Source organism: Podarcis erhardii (genome assembly GCF_964252035.2).
Source record: "Podarcis erhardii genome assembly, chromosome: 6".
NCBI lineage: Eukaryota > Metazoa > Chordata > Lepidosauria > Squamata > Lacertidae > Podarcis > Podarcis erhardii.
The window spans coordinates 68,927,358-68,948,364 of NC_138510.1; the positions used below are offsets into that span (position 1 = coordinate 68,927,358).

At 42.4% G+C, this 21,007-nt stretch overlaps 1 long non-coding RNA gene across 1 annotated transcript in view; it reads right to left on the reverse strand.

The window, feature by feature from the left end:
* Positions 1-1,806: 1,806 nt before the first annotated feature.
* Positions 1,807-21,007, reverse strand: part of LOC309344076 — a 43,807-nt gene continuing 24,606 nt past the window's right edge. Inside the window, exon 3 of the long non-coding RNA XR_014157607.1 lies at positions 1,807-1,996. This is a non-coding gene — a long non-coding RNA (uncharacterized lncRNA). The remainder of the gene's footprint in view (positions 1,997-21,007) is intronic.

Here is a 21,007-nt window from a genome sequence, read left to right on the forward strand (position 1 = left end):
GAACTGAGTCTATGACTTCCTTATATAGAGGTACGGGGTTTGGGTTTTTTCTTGAAAATTTAGTAGAAAACACAGATCCTTTGCATATTGAACAGCTCCCAGATGCCCTATTTCCAAGTGCCCATGAATCAGGCCTCAAACCTGGTGAAGTATAGTTATTAAAAGCATCACCTATGAGCCTAGGATCCATTATTCAAATGTCAGTTCAACCATAATCTCATTTGGTGACCTTATTCAAACCATTATTTCTCAGTCTCACTCCCCACCTATAATATGCGGATCATAAATACTGGACTACCCTATTATTGTGTTCCTGTAATGAACACCGGAGAACTTACGTAAGGAACTTCGAGCACTTAGAAAAAGTGCAAGCATTAACTTTTATGACTGTACAACCTCCGTCATCAGGGGAGATGAAGGGACTGACTGGAAGATAGGATATGCTAGGCCCATGCTGAAGTTTCCTTCACTGCATGTTATATGTATATTGCAGCTTAGCCAGTTGTGATCCTAAGGTCAAGCTCTCCTTCAGGAGATGAGCCCAGAGATTCAGGGGCAGATCTTGAGGCCCAGTCCCAGAAGCACCCAACAAAAAGGAAGCACTTCCACAAGAAGAGTCCATGGTGCCAGTATCCTTCTGCCCTCCTTCGAGAACACCAGCTCAAAAGCCTGGTGCAAATGTGCCCCTTGGGTTTCTGATAGTACACGAGTAGATGATCCTAAAAAGTCTGGAACACAAATTTTCATGGCCCTCTAGCGGTTGGTGGGTCATTTACCAGAAGTAAAGTATTTAGTGTTAGCTCTGGAAATGTATACTCGATTCTGACCGAACGAAGCCTCTGGATGTATATTGTGCTCTAGGGGGCTTAGTTTGGTCAGAATTGAGTATACACTTCCAGAGATAATGTTAAATACATCTGGTAAATGAGCCACCATAGCCACTAGAGGACTGAGAAAATGTGTGCTCCAAGCTTTTTAGACTCATCTATCCATGTACTCCTGCCAACCTAGCAGTTCGAAAGCATGTCAAAGTGCAAGTAGATAAATAGGGCGTTTCCAGCGGGAAGGTGAACAGCGTTTCCATGCTGCTCTGGTTTGCCAGAAGCGGCTTAGTCATGCTGGCCACATGATACGGAAGCTGTACGCCGGCTCCCTCGGCCAATAAAGCGAGATGAGTGCCGCAACCCCAGAGTCGGCCATGAGTGGACCTAATGGTCAGGGGTTCCTTTACCTTTACCCTTACCCATGTACTATCTGAAACCAAAGGGGCTCACTGGTTGCCAGATGTGATTTTTTTTCAGCTCTCCTACTCCACTAACAGGGTCCCTTTAAATGAAAAGACTCCTCTCAGTGAAGGTGGAGATACAGTAGCTATTGAGACAGAGCTTTAGCTGACTGTTGCTGAAACAACAACTGAGAGGGTTTACAAACTATGTTCTCATGAAGTAGCCAATCTGAGTTGGGCAGGGAGCTGTCCATGGTACCCTTGTCTTGCCTCAGTCTCTGTAACCAGCACCACCATTTAACTCACTCTTAGAAACTTTGCTGCCCAGTTCTCCATAAGGAGACCGTCTCCTATGTTTGCTGGATACACATTCTCACAGTGCAAAAATGGTTATTTACATGAGACCTTATCTGAAATTATACCCAGGGTTGTATTTTTTTAAAAAAAAAATCTGTGCACATTAATATCCGTGGGACCAGAGATATACTCAATAGCAAAGTATTGTTCAGCAGTGCATTAACTTGCATGCAGTGTGTATAAGCTCATAGGTGAAATTTCATTATGGAATTACATACCTTCTCCCCCACCCCCTGCTCTGTTAACAGTATATATCTTTCAGTCAATGGCACCCGTGACTGGACAGCAGCTTGTTCTGATTTCCAAAGCCTGGAGACTGGCCTTTGTGGTGGGGGTGATGTCATTGGTTAACCAGCTTCCGCGGCACCCCATGCTGTACAAGGCAGTTCCTCTCTGTATTAGTTCTACCCTAACCTGCCAAGAAAAGAAAACACATAGCTTCCTTTATTCTGCAGTGAAACAAAGTGGTTTGGACACAATTTGGAGAAGCATTGCCAGAAACAACAAAATAGGCTTTAACTTAATAACATTTCCATATATTTAGGTGCTCTTCAAGAATATATGACTCTAATTGATTTTTACCATTTTTTTTATGGAACACAACTGGTGTAGTGGAAATTATCCTTTGGCACACGACCAAAATCTGAGGGAAAGGGGGGAAATATATATAAAAATTTATGGAAACTGATATTATTAAATCAGAGCAGGGTTGCTTTTTTGGCATTCTTTTTTGGTGCCCTTCTTCCTGACGATTGCTATTAAAAGAAAAATCACCTTAATTTTCTTTATAAAGCTAATGCACTAGTCTATTTTATTGGTGACAGTGATTCTAATAGTAAAATAATTCATAAAAGCATATTGTGCAGTGAAATAGCTGAAGTTAGCGCAATCATTTTCACATAAAAAATGTTATTGCGTTTGCAACCTGCCTTTTATGACTGAACATGGATATATATTTTTAAGCAACCTGTTTGCTGAAGCATTGAAATAATGATAATATACAGAAGGGTTTTCGCTTGAAAAAGAAACAGTGGATGCCTTGTTTACAGCCAGAGCTATTTAAAATTGAGCTTTTCAGCAAAGCTTCCAGACAAAAGCCTTTGGAAGATTTTCAACGATGGCAGCCGTTGTATGGAACCCTCTGTAGGTTTAGGAATACTATTTTGTTTTATTAACTATGAATGTTTCCCCCTCCTCTCTCTGAACAGTATCTTTTAAATTGTGTTGTCCTTTAAAAAAAAAAAAAAAGTAATATCACTTTCCTTTACAACTAAATGTCTGTCACAATATCCTCAGTGTTCTATCTGGTGAGCTAATTCCAGGAGTGGGATGCAAGACAAGCTGAATTCGGTTACTTGTATTTAAAACAAAATAAAATATGAAGCCATATAAATTGCTTTTGTGCAATCTGTGCTTTGCCCATCCTCTGGAGACAACACTCTGCAAATAGATAGTTGTTTTGGAGTGCTTCCATAAACGTACATGGGCCAGACATGGCAAATATGAAACGTAACAATCACAATCTTCATACCAAATACACTATGCAATACACTGAGCCTCTTGGGCTTGCCAATCAGAAGGTTGGCGGTTTGGATCCACGTGACGGGGTGAGCTCCCGTTTCTCAGTCCTAGCTCCTGCTAACCTAGCAGTTTGAAAGCACACCAGTATAAGTAGATAAATAGGTACCACTGCGGCGGAAAGGTAAACAGTGTTTCCATGCTCTCTGGTTTCTGTCATGGTGTCCTGTTGCGCCAGAAACGGGTTAGTTATGCTGGCCACATGACCCAGAAAGCTGTCTGTGAACAAACAACAGCTCCCTCAGCCTGAAAGCGAGATGAGCGCCACAACCCCATAGTCGCTTTTGACTGGACTTAACCATCCAGGGGTCCTTTACCTTTACCTACCTACCAATACACTATGCTGGAAGCTGCCCAGAGTGGCTGCGGCAACCCAATCAGATGGGCGGGGTACAAATAATAAAGTATTACTACTACTGTTGCTACTAAGTGGAGTTCTAGCACACTTATAGAATCATAGAGATGTAGAGTTGGAAGGGACTCCATGGGTCATCTGGTCCAACCTCCTGCAATCTCAATCTCTCTGCTCAGACTACAACATCTTCTCTCTTATATCTCCTTCTATTATGCACAACCCATATATTATCAGCCCCCACTCTCCCTCCATGCTTTCTCTCAAACTTCTCCCTATGTCTCAAAGAGCATCTCTCTCTCCAATGGTCAAGACATTTCCCTTTTCCCATTTTTGTGATTTGGTTTCCTGTTTCGTCACTGCCACTGTTTCCCCCCTTTAGAAAGCTGGATCATAGTCATAGACTTAATTGAGTCACAGTGTACTGAAATCAAGGACAAGAAGCGTTTATTACTATTGTCATTATTAGTGTATTTAAAATGGATATGCTGCTTTTTAAGGAACTATTTAACACATTCTCAGTTTCCTTTTTAAGGAACTTCCTTCACAAAGAAATTTATAATCTCTAACAAACACAAACCCCACCTGACAATAAAATGTAAAATATGGCACAGCTAAGCAATAAGACAGCATAAAAACATAATGCCAATCATAAAAGCCATATTTCTGGACCTTAGCCTCAACTTACAAAGAACACAGCAGGTTTAAAAGAATTTTAATATTTCCTTATCAAACTATTGTAGAATATTTTATCACTAAGTCTAATACTATTTGGGCTGAGCGTACGTTCGTCATTGGCCATTCAATAATAACCTTACCCCTTTAAGGATTTTCTGTAGGCAAAGCTCATTTATTTGCACCAACATATACTCCCAAATTCCAGAAGACCCAATTAATGCTAACAAAGCTTGGCTGATAATACTTTGATTAAATCCCCCCCCAGAAATCACAAAGAATTATCTATATTAAATTGGTATTTCAGAGCAAATCCCAGTTTCCAGTGAATGCCATCTTTGATTTTGATAGTAGCTATTAAACATCCCAGATGTAGATTTGCAGTAGAAGATTTACTCCATCTTCCCTTCAACATACCTATTATTTCAGATACCTTCTAAGAAGCATTTTGTCAATTTCTGATTGGTCTTGCAGCTCCTAATCCTAAAGGAATGGTGAAACTAATGAGTTGTGGACCTGATCAGTGACTGGGAGGCCATTGGAAACAGACTCTAAGATGCTCTGAGCTTTATATATTAAGAGTAAGATAGAAACATAATTTCTTTCATTTATTTATTTATTTATTTAACATTCTGTATACTGGAACAAAATACCTCTAAGCACTTTGAAAGTCTAACATATTGATTTAAAATGCTAATAAAACAAACTTTAAAAACTAGTTACGTTTTTTAAAAGGTTAAAATATAATATAAAATAAGCCGTTTTAAAACACTTATACCTAGTAAAATCAGGCGACACAATTACATGGATAGGCTTGCTGGAACAAATGCTTTTTTTTAACAGGTACCAAAACAAATGAATACTATTAATGGGCAGGGAGTTCCAAAAGTGTAGGTAATAAATGAAATAACGTCTAGCACAGAAGGGTAGCACAGGGAATAATACTTTTATTGCTGTTTGTGCACCATCTAATTCATTTAAATGGACTTGCGTTGGGAACTTGAGGGGGCCTCTACTGAGATGACAGTGTGCAGCAACCATTGAATGCCTTCCCAGTGGCACAAAAAATGGGTTGTTATACGGGGATGGTGGAAGGGTTTAAATTATTTTGAAGGCTATTTTTTTAATATAGACCTCATAAGTACATAGGAAGTTGTCATATACCAAGTCATAACATTGGCCCATTTAGCATAGTAATGCCTACACTGACTCCCCAGAAAGTGATCTTCCCGGCCCATCCTAGAGATAGTGGGGATTGAACCTGGAATGCATGCAAAGAAGATACTCTACCAACTGAGGTATGGCCCATCCCACATAATAGTTTGCTTCATGCATTAACTGACAGATGGAATATGAAGACACAGCAGCAGAGCAAGCCGATCGGGTGCCTGGGACGGCGTACGTGCCCTGCACCCAGGATGCTCTGTGGGGCCTCCGAGGAGTCTGCCTGCCTCCTCCCGCTCAGCTGCCCTAGAGCTGAGGGGGAGGCAGCAGGTGGACTGTTTGGGACAGCGCGGAGCCTACGGGCACTCAAACCACAGTGTCACTCCCAGGAGAGACGTGTGGCTCGGGTGCGCTGCAGACCCCACAGTGAGTGTCACCCACCATTTTGTCACCCCCATCTGTGGTGAAATCCGGGGTGATCTGCCTCCACTGCACCCCCTTCCTCCGCCCCTGTGAAGACAAGATGCTAGCTGCATTTAAAAAAAAATAAAAAAAAAAAATCTTACATTTTAAAAGTGCTGCATAGAGTTTGTGACAGAGGTACCAGCTTGTGGGGGCGATTGGGGAAGCCAATCAGCAGTGCTTTTGGTACTGATATCTTGATGAAAGTGCCATGGCTGCCAGCACAAAGTGGCAGCCATGGCATCAAAAAAGAAAGAAAGGAGAAATAACATGGCAGTGCTTTGCATTAATGAATACTGTAACAAAAAAACCCCACTTATATTAAGCACAAAATTGCATGTAAGTATGTGTAAGTATGTATGGGGACACGGGTGGCGCTGTGGGTTAAACCTCAGAGCCTAGGACTTGCCGGTCAGAAGGTCGGCGGTTCGAATCCCCGCGACAGGGTGAGCTCTGGTTGCTCAGTCCCTGCTCCTGCCAACCTAGCAGTTCGAAAGCGCAGCAAAGTGCAAGTAGATAAATAGGTACCGCTCCGGTGGGAAGGTAAAGGGCGTTTCTGTGTGCTGCTCTGGTTCACCAGAAGTGGCTTAGTCATGCTGGCCACATGACCCGGAAGCTGTACGCCGGCTCCTTCAGCCAATAAAGCGAGATGAGCGCTGCAACCACAGAGTCGGTCATGACTGGACCTAATGGTCAGGGGTCCCTTTACCTTTACCTATGTGTACGTTAGGAGAAATTCACACAAAAATGCTACTGACATTCATTAGAAGTTTTTTTAAAAAATACAAACTGGGATGCAACTGTGAAGAACTGAATTTAAGACTGGGGGGGGGGGAGGGATGAGAAGCTTAGAGAAATGAAACCGGCAGATTCACCCATTCCCTACCTATGGCTCTCTGTGGCCTTCACCCTCAGCAAAATGAGGCACTGTGGGATGCAATGGCTGCCCCATTGGGGATGGAGGAGAAGGAAAAGAAAGAGGAAGAGGAGGAGCAAGCCATAGTCACTGCAGATACAGATACCAGCTGCATCAATGGGGAGGAGACAGCAGTGATGGAGCAAGCAGCAGCCAGGCATCATTATCTGGTCCATCTCAGGCAGCAAAATGTCTTGGACTGGCCCTATATATCCATATCCATAGGGAAATCAATGCTCATCAGTGCCTGCCTCATCAATCCTTTAATATTTTCCATTGTGCCTTGCCCCGGAGCTCTTCAGTTTCACAGCCTCATAGAAACAAACAGATGTGTTGGATAAAATCTTTGGCAGCATTCAGGATTCAAGTATTAACAGAGACTCCCAAGTATTAGTGCTGAGCAAGACAATTCCCATAAATCAGCATCAGTCCATGACCTTTCTTAGAATTCAAATGAAATTACTCACTGAATTGTTTTTGATTTTTTTTAAAAAAAGCTTTGGCACCTGCACATTCCATAAAGGGCCAGAAGGAGAAGTGCAAATGTGCCATAGAACTACCTTTTCTTTCTGCCTTATAATCAAACTGAGAGGATTCCATGGAAGAGTCTGTTTTCATTTGATTTCTAGTGCTGTAGCCCCAAGGTATGCTTCCCTGCCCCACACAAACAAAGCCAGGATAATGGGCTAAATGCTGGTTTACTTGAAAATGACTCTTTTGATGTTTTGAGCATTTTTCATTACATGTGCCCTCAGCACACTTCTAGAATAGATTTTTTCCCCTCCTAAAAAGAGAGTGGGAAAGAGAGAAAGAGTTTTAAGCATTATCCACTAACAATTGCAATTCATTAAAAGGAGGAAATGACCATTCTCTCCTGCAAAGAGACGGGAGTTATGGCCTCCACTGGTTGATCCATCTTGAGCCCATAAATCATTGGCTGGGAGAAGGGATATGGATGAGTTGTGCTATAGTCACTTGGCAACATCAGCAATATGAACAGAGGCCTCTGGGAGTTACATACAGTTTAGGCCTGTCAGTCCAGGCCAACGCAGCGAAATCTTTGGGAACGGTCTGGGGATGAGGGAAGGCTGAATGGAAATTAAACTAATAAAGCCCCCCCTCTATGGCTCTCTAACAACATCAGTCTCTTCCCTTAAAGCCCCAAGTTTTTGACGGGACTCCTTTGTCAGAATGTGGCTATTTCTTATTCCCTAGCCAAGAGAAGTTATCCCAAGCGAAGTTCTTTTGAGGCAGCTGTAATAGTTTTAAATGTGCCTTGATTAATTCTGACCAGTCTAGTGCTCTCTAGTTAGATATGGGGGAATAGCTATTACTTGTTCCCAGTGAAGAAAATCACACAACAAGAGCCTACAGCCATCGCTCCTAATACTAGTGGGTTACTTACCAGAGACATGCCTACTCGCGTGTCCAATTGAGTATCTATCAAAGGTGGTTTTCCTCCTTCACATTTATCACCTCACTAAACAACCAGCAGCCATGAGGAGAGCCAAAATGAGCACATTAGGGACTGTGGGGAAGAGTCATGATTCAAACACATGGCAACTCAGTTTTGTGGAAAAAGCTCTTATGGCTGGAGGCAACCCACTGTTCCACATCATTATCTTACAGTTCTTAAGAGGAAAAGAAGGAGGAGAGGAATAGTACAAGTGGATAACAGCTGTTTTTATTCTGCTCCTTACTCCCCCCCCCCCAAACCTGATGTCACTGCTTTCATGTCAAGGCCAGCTACCCCATTTCAGCATACAAGGGATATATTCTTATGATGTCAATAACAAAAGCATGTTTAATGGAAGGAGTGTGTCCAAGGGGACAGAGACACACTCATCATAAAAACCATCCCAAAATGTAGTCTGGGCCCAATCTTGCTGTGTGTTCAGAAAAGTTAAACCACATGCAGACAAAATGTGTAGCATGAACACTGGAAGGAAAAGGGGGAAGAGGCAGCCTGGCAACCAACTAGCAGCTTTCAGTATGGCCATACGTGATCACAGAGTTGCCAGCACATTCTTAGACAAGGCAGGGCTGCAACAGGTAGGAATGCAAAACCGTATCAACTTTGATTTCCCTTTCCCTTTCTGCTATGCTCTGGTGTCAGCACATTCTATGCCTATCTTGTTTCTCTGTGACAAGTGTGGCAGTGGCCCAAGACACACACACTGCAATAAGGACAATGAATGATTTCCCACACACACCCCGTTATCATGTGTTCGCATCTCACTCCAAAGAAATGTAAACCTGTTATGTTTGCATCTGGCTGTGATTTGTATCTGGTGCATGACATCTTCCTCGTTTCAGCATTGCTTATAACAATTCTGCAGAAACCACACTTGCTATACTGCGGTGGCAACAGGGCCTGTTGGGATACAACCTATAAACCACTGGCAATCACTCAGAAATCTGTTCAGGTAGTAAAAAGGGGAAAAAAGCGAAACAAAATGAGTGAAATGATGAAGAGCACATTTGTAATGAGCAAATCTTGGAGCTATCTGTCTTTTTCTTTTTATGAAAATGCATCATGATTATGGAAATCTATTATGAGATTCATCATGTACTAGCAATCAGCAAAATCCCCATCTCTTAATTCAAATAACTTTTAAGCATTCTTTTCTCTGTTGTTTATTGATCATTTCTTGGTTCCAGGGTAAAAAATATCAGACAATGGGGAAACCCGGAAGGTTTTCAAAAGAATGAGAAATAGCTTTTTAGAAAGTTTATTTTAATATTGCATTAATGTATCAGAGTGCTGCTTGTATCATATAGAAAACTTAATGCACCGGAGTGGGTGGGGGGGAATGTGCCTATAAAAAGAGCATATGGACAACAGATTGCAAACAAGGCTGTACCCTGCAGTACAGTTATTTCATATGCTCAGATTTTCCCCCTGCCCCCAAAGCTGGCATCAGAAGCTGTGGCACTAATGTACCATATTGCTATGAGTCTAACTAACCATAGTGTCTTTACTGTATGGAACATTTGATAACGTGTTCCCTGTACTGCATGAAGCATGTGATCATATGAATTGGGATGATAGGTGTTGTCTATGATAGGTGTTGTCTAGAGCTGCATGGCATACCTTCGTCTTCCCTTTGCATTGCAGTAACTGGGCTTTGGCTACATAGAGGAGCAGGGAATAGCTGTGGCAATTGCTGTCTTCCAACTTTCCTCCTCACCCCGGCCTCCAGTTCTTCAGCCAAGCAACTACAGTGGCAGCTCTATAATGACAATTTGTTGAAAGAGGCACTAGGGTGCTTCTCTCTTAGAGAGATATAGGATTTCCAAACATGCTCATGCTAGGATGTGCACACATCAGAGGCTTAGCATGACCAGGAAGAACACATGCAACATTGACTTATGGATATAACTGCAATGGCAATTACTTGTTCTGTAAGATAACGTTCTCATGCAATATAAACCCTCATCAGACATTTTCTAGGGACCTGCAGGAATCGGTGAGACAAGCTTTGACCACTTTTGATGGTCCATGCGCTGGTCATGCGCCTGAATCAATGCATGATTGGCTGTTTCTGAAGGGGGGCACTTGAGTTTGAAGGGGAGCATCTGAGTCTGAACCAGGAACCCCTTCATGTAGTGAAAATTGCCCCCTTCAGACTCAGCCAAGGAAGCATTGTTACTGTGTGTGGCAGCATCAGGGGCCAAATTTATCCCATGTATTCACACAGGCTCCTGAAGAGGGCTTTTATCTCCCACTTGTGGTCTCCAGGGAGATATGACTGAAACAGTGAGACTTTCCCCCCCTGGTTTTACCCTGACAGTGAAAATGGGCCCAGGGGTAGCTGCAGAAGGGGATTATGCATGACAAATAACAAAGGAAGCTTCAAAGCCAAAACAAGGCATGACAAGTGAGATGGCTCTGCTAATCTATCCAAAGCCATATTATTGCTGCTTATATCTCAGCTTAGCTGTGATGAATAGCTGAGGAAGGACGTGCCTCAATAAAGCTTTGCTTTGGTCTCCAAACAGAGTCAAAATGAATTGGGCAGAAACATACTTTGAAACCCGTCCTTTTGCCCCCTCCTTTCTCTCCAGAGTACAATAATGATTACAAGATGTGGGGAGCATATCTGAGCAGCAAGCAGACAAATATGGGAATGCGCTCTGAGGAAATATAACAGCCAACAGGTGCTTAACATTAGAAAGTGCTGTCAGTAACAAGGGACTGAATTACCACACACATACAAAGGCTAGTGCCTGAACTTTTTAGGCCAAACTATAAAGTATCAAATGTGTGATATGCTGCAAACCGTGACTTGTTCACAAACCCTGGTGCTTGCTATTGACACTCCCCTGGAAGAACACTGATCTTCCTATTCCTGCGCTGCACACGTGACACCAAGCATTGCACTGGCTGCCAACTTGCTACTGGGTCAAGTTCAAAGTAATGTAGCCAATGTATGAAGCCCTGAGTGACTTGGGACTAGGTTCACTAAGAGAATGCCTTTTCCTGTAGAGGCCTGCCCACCCACTGAGATGGTGAGGTCCGTCATTCTGGTCTGCAACCAGGGGGCCTTCTCTGCAGTGACACCCAGCTTTCAGAATCAGCTCCTCTAGGTGTCAGGCAAGCACCAACCTTGCCCAGTTTTTGGCACTCTTGCTGAACATTTTGGACCGGATTTGGCTACTTAGTTCCAGCACAAGGACTCCCACTATAGGGCCTTCCTTCCTCTGCTTCCCGTGTGTGCTAACCCCACTTAAGCACTTGCTTCTTTTTATTGCCAGGCTTTCAGCATTTTGTATTTTTCTACTGTGAGTTTTCAGTTTTTCTGGTTTCATGTTATTGGTTTTTATGGGAACTGTTGTAAACCAACCTGGAATAATGAGTGGAACAGTCGTCCCTTGGTTTCAGAACAGCTTAGTTTATGAACCACTTGGATTAAGAACGCTGCCAACCCGGAAGTAGGTGTTTTGGTTTGTGAACTTTGCCTTGGAAGCAGAACATGTTTCGCTTCCTGTTGAGTGTGTTCCATTTGTAACGCCTTGGTTTAAGAACACTTTGGTTTAAGAACAGATTTCCAGAATGGATTAAGTTCGTAAACCAAGGTACCAGTGTATAATTGTCTTAATAAATAAAGGGATACATACATATCATGATATGCTCTTTGTTTCATCTCAGCAATTCCAAGCAAGGTTATTGTGCCAATTTTATAAATAGGGGAATAGGAAGGGTATGACGTGTGTACAGTGGTACCTTGGGTTAAGAACTTAATTCGTTCTAGAGGTCTGTTCTTAACCTGAAACTGTTCTTAACATGAAGCACCACTTTAGCTAATGGGGCCTCTTGCTGCCGCTGTGCCGCCGTTACACGATTTCTGTTCTCATCCTGAAGCAAAGTTCTTAACCCGAGGTAGTATTTCTGGGTTAGCGGAGTCTGTAACCTGAAGCGTATGTAACCTGAAGCGTATGTAACCCGAGGTACCACTGTATTCTTGAAGGGGCTTACATAATCATAAGCATGCATAATCAGACTTCCTCTTTCCTGATAGTGTAGCGTAGCATGGATTATTGTTGCGTATTTGGTTATTTGGCTTCACAAATTGGGGAAACAAAATAGAACCTCTACACAGAATCATAGAATTCTAGAGTTGGAAGGGATTGTGAGTGTCATCTAGTCGAACCTTCTGCAATGAAGGAATCTTTCGGCTTGAGCCCACGACCATGAGATTAAAAGTCGCTGTTGATGGAGGCCAACAGCACAAGGCAAACCTGGACAAAGGGGGCACCTCCACCCCACCTAGCACAGCGGATTATGGGATTGAAACACGCTGCTAGTCAGCACTGTTCATTTCTGCAGTTCTCTCAAAGAAAGCACATTTCAAGTTCCTTAATGTAAGATCTGATAAACATGGATTTATGAATTTAAAAGACTGAACCTTTGCCAAAATTTGTAAACCGCTTAGAGGTTCTATTTGGAATCAAGTGAAAAATAAAATAAAAATGAATCAGGTCCTCCCTTAAAGAGGGCACGTGTTGTGGTGGGACCTGGCAACCAAACCCAGTGTTGTGGGTGGGTTAATTGATTAGCCACAACACCCAATTGGTAGGTCCCTTGATGCTGGGTTTAATCAGGCCATTGGGACGCAAGCTAAACGGATCAAGGGGCTTATTTATGCCCACGCCTGTGACCCAGAGTGTCCTCTTTCGGTGCATGCATTGGAACACCCGCCCACCTCTCCAGATATTTAGGGCTGTGCGCTTGACCTTGGTATACCGTTGTGTGTTGTCTGTCGTTGGGACAGGGGCATGGCAGGAATTTTCCCCACTTGGCTGATTGGCTGGTGCCTTTTGGGTTTCACCTACTGTGTAGCAAATTGTCACAACTTGTAAGGTTGCGGATAGGCTCTGGTTCAGGTGATAGGGATGGGAGAACGCTCTGGCCAGCAATATGTGAAGGGAATTCTGTTAAAGGAATCCAGGGACTCAAATGGTTTGGTCAACCCCTGAGAGAGGGTTGTGCCCATGCCTGAGTCCAGGGGGGCATTTGGGTGGCAGAGATAGCCTGTTCCCGACTTTCCGCTTATCCAGGTGTTCACACCTATGCTGATGCCCTGGGTCAGCACTACCTGCAACAGTGCAGGGAGCTAGTCGAACCAGAGCTTATGCAACCAATCACTTGCTGTAATCAATAAAGTTGTGGCCTAAATTCTGCCAAAAACCAAACCAAAATATGAGTCTTGTCTGAATTTATTCAAGGGGGAGGTTTGAAGGTCTGAACATGCAAATAGTTTTCATAGGGAATAAAAGTAAAAGCATGTAAAAGCAGTAAAAGCATGGAGGGAGCCTACTGGAATTACATTTGTTGGCTCCAACTTCTGCATGCTCATGAGAGATTCTTCACATAAAAGATGTACATGTGCGAGTTCTGTCTACGTGAGAAATACCTGCAAGTGTTGAAAGTGTTGATGGCTTTTGCATAGAGGTCATCCTCAGAAGACTAGAATGGGCACCATTGGTTTGGTTTAATTAGCCGACAACTCATGAGGATGCACCTTAACTATGGACTAGTGATTCAGTTTGTCCTAATGAATGAGAACAGAACTGAGGTATGCTATTGATCCCAAATGACTAAATATAATGGCTTCTTTTGTGAAATGCCACATAATGGAACATTTCTAACATACCTTTTATTGCTTTGAATTCCTAGTCTGTATTTTACTTCCTAGAGACAACAACTCTTTAGACAGAGCACAGAGATTTCTGTCTGCTTCCATAAAGATCCCCCCCACCTTTCTGTTTAGAAAAAGATAAGAGAAATAGCTTGACAAACAAAGTCGTTGAAAGTTTGTATGAAAATAAAGACAATGACTATCATTAGTCCAAAATCTGTCATTACTTTATAGGGAAAAAATTGCCTGCTTGAACAACATGTAAAATGTACTTTCACATTTGCCAAGGACATTTGATAATAGTTGAAAGCCTTTCCTGGCCTTGGTGGAGATATAGAGGCAGCATATCAAAGTCAGCAGTAACTTGCAGTCGTGTGTTCCAGGGTTACCTAATGCAAATCAGGGGATTTAAGTATGTAATATGTCAAGTCACAAAGTATGTTCTCAATCATACATTCCCTTCAGCCAAATAAGATGGAACAATAACAGATTGTGTGGATTTAGACCTGCTAATCAAAGCAAAATAAGTCTTCTCCTCCCCTCACCACCACACCCCTCAATCTTGCATATTCTCAGATCTGCAAGTTCAAAATTTCCAATCCAAATTAGACAGTCACTTTCCATTTTAATGAATGTGTTGTTTACATGGACAAAACACCTTTTCCTCTTTTTATTTATTTATTATTATTTTTTGCTTCCTTCCTTTAGCAACTAGCATTTTTCCCTTCGTAAAAAAAAAGGAAAATATTTTTTTTCCCTCTAATCATTCATGCAACACCGCTCCTTTGATTGTTACCAATCTGCTCTAAATGTCTTTTGCACATTTGGATAATAGAGATAAGGGGTGGGGGAAGGAGCCACAGCTAGAAAGATCTTATGCTAATTAAATATATAAACTAAAGTGTCAGCATAGGTAATCAGACCTGAGTATGTGCATGTAGCCATGAAATCTAGGAATCAGGATTCATTAGGTGTTTATTGGTGCATGTTGAACAGACAGGCTTTTCTTTTAAAGATTGGTGTGTGTATTCATTTTAATGGAAACATTTGCTGCCTTATCTTTTATCTCAAGCCTTCTGTTCATCGTTATCTTTTTTCCTAAGTGGCCATCATTCAGAAATTGTCACGTTGCTGATAAAAGCATTTATGGCAGTGCTTAATCCATTTATTTTTATGTTGTTTAAAAAATGACAATTGTAAATCTTGAACTAGGGTGGGTGGGGTGGCTTTTGATGCAAAATCTGGTCTGCCACAATCACTTTACACAAGGTGAGATTCCTACAGAGAATGCATTCTGCCCTTCTTTAGAAAAAATAGCAGGTAATCAGTGCATAGATCATCTTAGTGTGTTGTACAAATACAAACTAGGAAAGCAGGTTAGATTCCAGATTCCCAGATACAGCTATAGATATATAGATATAAATCTATATTCTGAGTAAACATGTAGTGCTATGGGTCCTACTCGAGTGTAGGATGAGCTCCTGACACTTATTACCTAGAGATCTTCAGGATTGAACCTTGCATGCCCAAGGTCTGGTATTGCATAATATTAGAATTCAATGCCATTCAGTGAAGCTGAATGTTGGAAGATTTGAGACAAGAAAAAGCAATCACTTCTTCACGCGGGGCATACTATGGAATTCACTCCCACAAAATGTAGTGATGGTTACAAACTTGGATGGGTTAAAAGAGGATTAGACAAATTCATGGAAGATAAGGCTATCAGTGACTGCATAGTGCCCCTATTTTCCAGGGACAGTTCCAGAATTACAGAAGCTGTCTCAATTTCTGATTTGATCCCAGAATCTTCCTCTTTTCCTTTTTCCTCCCCTTCACATCTCAGAGAACAATTAAAAGTTGTGTGTGTGTGTAGGTGCAAAAACAGAGTCCTGCTTAGGGTTGCCATATTTTGAAGAGCAAAAAAGAGGACACATTTGCCGACTTCTACTTTTAATTACAGATCGCTGTGACGACTCTCATTTTACATACCCATGAAAAAGAGGCTGTGTCCTAGAAAAAGAGGACATATGGCAACCTTTATCCTGGAAATAAAATACCTGCACCAAATGAAGGAAATGGTGACACTGGCATACGAAGCCCTTCCTATAATTTTGAAGAAAAAGGTCACCAAACTACTTTAAATTCTTTAATTGCAATGCTTCAGCAGTCAACCATTTCTTAGGAAATACAGGGGGTGTTGATTACTGGAAATGGACCCTTACACTGGCTGCTCAGAAGTAAATCCCACTTTATTCAATGGAGCTTACTCCCAGGTAACTGGATAAAGACTGGGCAGCCTTACACTGCAGTTCTAAGCATTTTTACTTAGAAGTCCCACTGAGTTCAATAGGATTTACTCTCTGGTATGTTCCTGAGAATTCTCAGAGTTTCCATTATTATTTCTACTGCTACAATATCCCACCTTTTTCCCGGACAAGGGACTCAAGGCAGCTTAAAGCTAAAATTTTATTTCATTCTATTTGTGGAAGGCGTTGTACATGATCCCTTCCCTTGTGCATTTTTCTTTGCAACAATCTTCTGACGTAGGTTCGGTGGTGAGGCTGCAATTGGTACCAGGTTACTGATGCAGATGTGTATATGATGTCTGTGTGTTCAGCGAGATGAAACACGGTGGAAGCTTCCTGGTGTAGAAACGATGCCCTTATTTTCATTGGAGAAATGTTGGAGGGGATGTGACTGTAAGCCACAATGGCTGCTATTCTACCTCCTCTGTGAGAGGCAGTAAGCTTCTCTGTACCAAATGAGGGGAATCAAAGGCATCTGGTTGGCTACTGTGAGAACAAGATGCTGAGCCAGATGAGCCATTGACGTGATCCAGCTGGGCTCTTTTGTATGCTCTTTTGTTCAAAGCACTTACTCTACCATGTGTCCTAACAAGACAGCCTCCTTTCTCCTGCTGGCAAAGTACCATCTTGAATTGAACCAGCAACCACAGAACTAGAAAGTATGAAGGACCCGGCTGCATGGCACCAAAGATACTACTTGCCTAAGTGACGTTTCTTCAAGTGCTATGGAATAAGAGGGGGGGGGGAGAACCTTTTTAAAAAGGGAGATTAGATGAGCCTCTTTTAGGAGTGATCCCTAATCCATAGTCTGCCTTGCCTAGCGAGGAGGATTAGCCTCCCTCCTTTGTCTTGGGTTTATTCTATTCACGCCCCTGTGTGCTGCCAAGCAGAGTTTGTGCAAATCCATCTCTCTTGCACAAGAGAAGTTAACTGTTTCAATTGGCAAGGAACTTGCAGCTTTCTGGGTGGTAAAGACACCATGCCCTGCTGCACACTGTTTATGTTCAGAATCCCTTTTTTATTTGTCTAGATTCTGTTAACCATTGCCCAGTTCACTATAAAAATGTTGGCAGGCAGTCTGCACCAGGACCCTTGCCCTTGCTAGAGCTGCAGCATGTTAATGCGAAGAAGGTTGGGGAGGTGGTGGTGGTGGGGGGGAGACAGAAAAAGACATTCCCATGCCCATGAAAGGGAGCAAAGCATGAGTGAATTAGCAGCGCTAGTAGCAACCACATCCGGGATGGCCAAGGAATCGCAATGGCAGGCTGACTTTGAGCTCTGTTGTTATTTCTCTACTGTAAACAGGTTTTAGATATGGGAGATAGCTAGATAATCTTGGTGAGATGAAAAGAACCCCCGAGACCCAAGTTTGACTAATGCTATACTGTATTTTAAATGCATGTGGAATTTAAATCCGGCTGCAGTCCTGCCTTAAGGGGCCTGCGTCATCCACATGTTTTTGACCTTGTACTCAATTACAGGATGCAAAATGAGGCATATGAGGTAGGAGGAAAGGGTGTGGCAGATAAAAATGTGCTGCCCTGCACTCATTGCTGTCAACTTTCCCCCTTTTTAAAGGGAAATTCCCTTATTCCGAATAGGATTCCTCGCAAGAAAAGGGGAAAGTTGACAGCTATGCCTGCACTTGCAGGTGCCAAGGAAAAGGCTGTAGCTTAGTGGCAGAACATCTGCCTTGTATGGAGAAGGCTCCGGGTTCAGTCCCTGGGATCTCTACATAAGGTTAGGAGAGACCTCCTCTCTGAAAAGCCTGAAGAACTACTGAGAACAATATTGAGCTACATGGTTAAGCAAAATGGACCAGTGGTCTGATTCAGTATTAGGCAGCTTCCTTTGCTTGCTGTCTCCCCGCCACATGGTACACTGCAATCCAAGAAGACTAGATTCTCATCATGAAGGGAACGCATGGCTTGATAGCCACTGTACAAGAAGTCTCTTGCTTAATGAGGTTAACATTACCAAAATTTCTTTCTTGGCATTGGCAGGTTTTATAATGACAAATCGCTAAATCACTCCACTGTGGTATGTTAATTTAGAGGAACATTAATTTCCATATCATGTAATATCACTCAGAAAGTATAACGTAAAATATGCAGAGTGCCAGAACCCTTTCTGGTTTATAAATAGCAAGATTCTGCCTTTCAGTGAAAATCTCTAGTAAAGTTGGGACATGCTAAAGGAAGACTTGATCCAATATTTCGCTTGTGGCATACTTAAGTGGATCGCTTCTGTGTGGTCATTTTCCTGGCACAGACTCTGGAACATGTAGTCCTCCTTCACCAGGGAAATGGAGCACCCATGTCTCTTTTGCTGCCAGATGTAAGGTTAAATGGCCGAGGGGCAGCATGGAAAGAGAGAGGGAGTGTTGGAGATTGCAGAGCATTCATGAAAGATCACACCCCTTTCAGAACAACAAAGAGATACTCCTGCATCCTTAGACTATGTCGCTTCAGAAACCATGTAGGCAGGGCTTGATTTAGATGAAGAGAGGCTCTAGGCTACTCCACTTGTGAGGTCCCACCCCATCCCCCAACCCTCACAGCTAGAAGAAAATGGAAGAGTGTTATAAACAAAATTGAGTGAAGGCAAGGATGGTGACAGGTATTTAAAATTCTGCAATTCACAATTTCTCCTCTAGAGGACATAAGATATTATTGTTAAATACCATGGTGACTTTAAAAAATGCATAAAATTAACACTGAAAGACTTTTGCAGTAACTGAACTGGGCAGGCCGAAGGGGCCTCTTATATACTTGCTGGGATTGACAAGGCATCTGACCCTCACCTGAATCTCATAGCTCTCCTGACGAGTGCTTTGGTCTGCCCACCAGATGCCAGGCACTCTACTATTCAAATTAGGCCCCGGTGTTTTTGTTACAACCCCCTTCACAATTAAGTAATCAATTTTAATCCAGAATTTAAATTCTCAAAACTTTCTTATTTGTTAATTTGAGCAAGTAAGCTACTGCTCTCACTCCATTACAAACAGTATTTCTACCTGTAACATACTTGAGCAAACCTGCTCCTCTTCCTTTCACAGATATTTTGTTGCCATTTGCAACTGTAGCTGCCTCTGATTAGTTATCATTTAACTCTTGGGAGAAATAATTAGCATCACACGTCATGCGCATGGAAGTTGCTGAACCAATTAACCAACTAGAAGGATTACTGTTAATAGCACCAGTTTTCCTATAACTTGATATTACTGGATAGTTTTGAAGAACTGCAAAAGCATTTTTAGTTTGCTTTCTGTTGCCACCATGGAACTTGTCTTTATTAGTGCCACTTTGTTTTGTACAATTCTTTGCAAATGAAGGAAAACAACTTTTCTCCTTGTATATGTTGATAATATAATTTTGGTTATTGAGGACAAACAAGATTGTACAAAAACAAGATTGGGTGCAGGACTGGCCACGACATAGGCATCCTGACTGTGACAAAGGTGACCTGTGTGCTTGCTTGCTTGATTAACAGCTGCTGGGAACTTCAAGGTCCCTGTTCTCCCTTCTTATGGTCTTTGTACTGGACCTGGAGATGCCAATAGAGAGTATTCCATGTCAAGAAGGAGGGCAAGTGGGCACCCTATCAAATGACAGGGCAGGAGCTACACGGAACAAGGCCTTTTCACTGGTGGTGCCCATTGTATGCCTTGCTCTTCCCAGACCCGCTCTCTTTCGGTCTGTATTTTGGAGCTTTATAATTTAGGAATACTTTGGAAGAACTGGTTGACAAGTCTTATCAGTCACTGACGTATGAGCAGATTTTATTTGCTGTTATTCTGGGCTTCTGGTGCACCAGGGTTTACACCAGCGTAATAGAGTTGGCTAGGATGCCAGAAGGGATACAATTTACGAACTTTCTCCATTATTTGCACAGCAGGGGGTGTTCAGTCAACAGTGCAAAGACTGAGCTGAAGCATTCCCTGCTGGTTACCTGCTTTCAGCAGTAGGGGTCACTGTTTGGTAGTACCCAATTGGTTAGCTCTCAGATTCTAGAGCTCCCTATTGGTGGCTCTTAGGTAATTCACAAAATACAGAGTCCATTCATAAAACACAGTGTTCATTTATAAAGCAGTAACATAAATCTCCATTGCTGTAGTGCTAATGCGACTGTGAATAAATGGTGGCTGGGCTCATTGTCTCGGGGTTTGGGGGGGAAGTTGACAAAACTGATTTCCAATAAGTGTCCCATGCTAGTTATTATACCTGGGGATGTTCTTGTTTTTGACCTTAAGTGGCTTCAAATGTAGTTTCCCAACCTGGTTTCTAAAATAGTCCTTTCTCAGGAGCTACAGTGGTGCCTTGCAAGACGAAAAAAATCCGTTCCGCGATTCTCTTCGTCTAGCGGTTTTTTCGTCTTGCGAAGCAAGCCCATTGACAGCTTAGCGGATTAACGCTATTAGCGGTCTAGCGGCTTTTAGCGATCAGCTGAGAAGCGGCTTATCAGTGGATCAGCTGTTAAGCGGCTTAGCGCTTAGGAAAAGGGCGGAAAAAGCGGAAAAAACCCGCGGGAACTCGCAAGATTTTTTCGTCTTGCGAAGCAACCCCATAGAGAAATTCGTTTAGCGAAGCGCCTCCAAAACGGAAAACCCTTTCGTCTAGCGGGTTTTCCGTCTTGCGAGGCGTTCGTCTTGCGGGGCACCACTGTACATGCCATGTCATATTTGTGAATGTACAGTTTAGCTCTTACCTAATTATAAACATCATTGTATAGTTACAGTCAAGGTGATTAAAGACCATAAATTATATCACACACACACCCGTCTTATTTCAGTAGAGTTATATTCACATGCTACATTTAATGAGCATACAA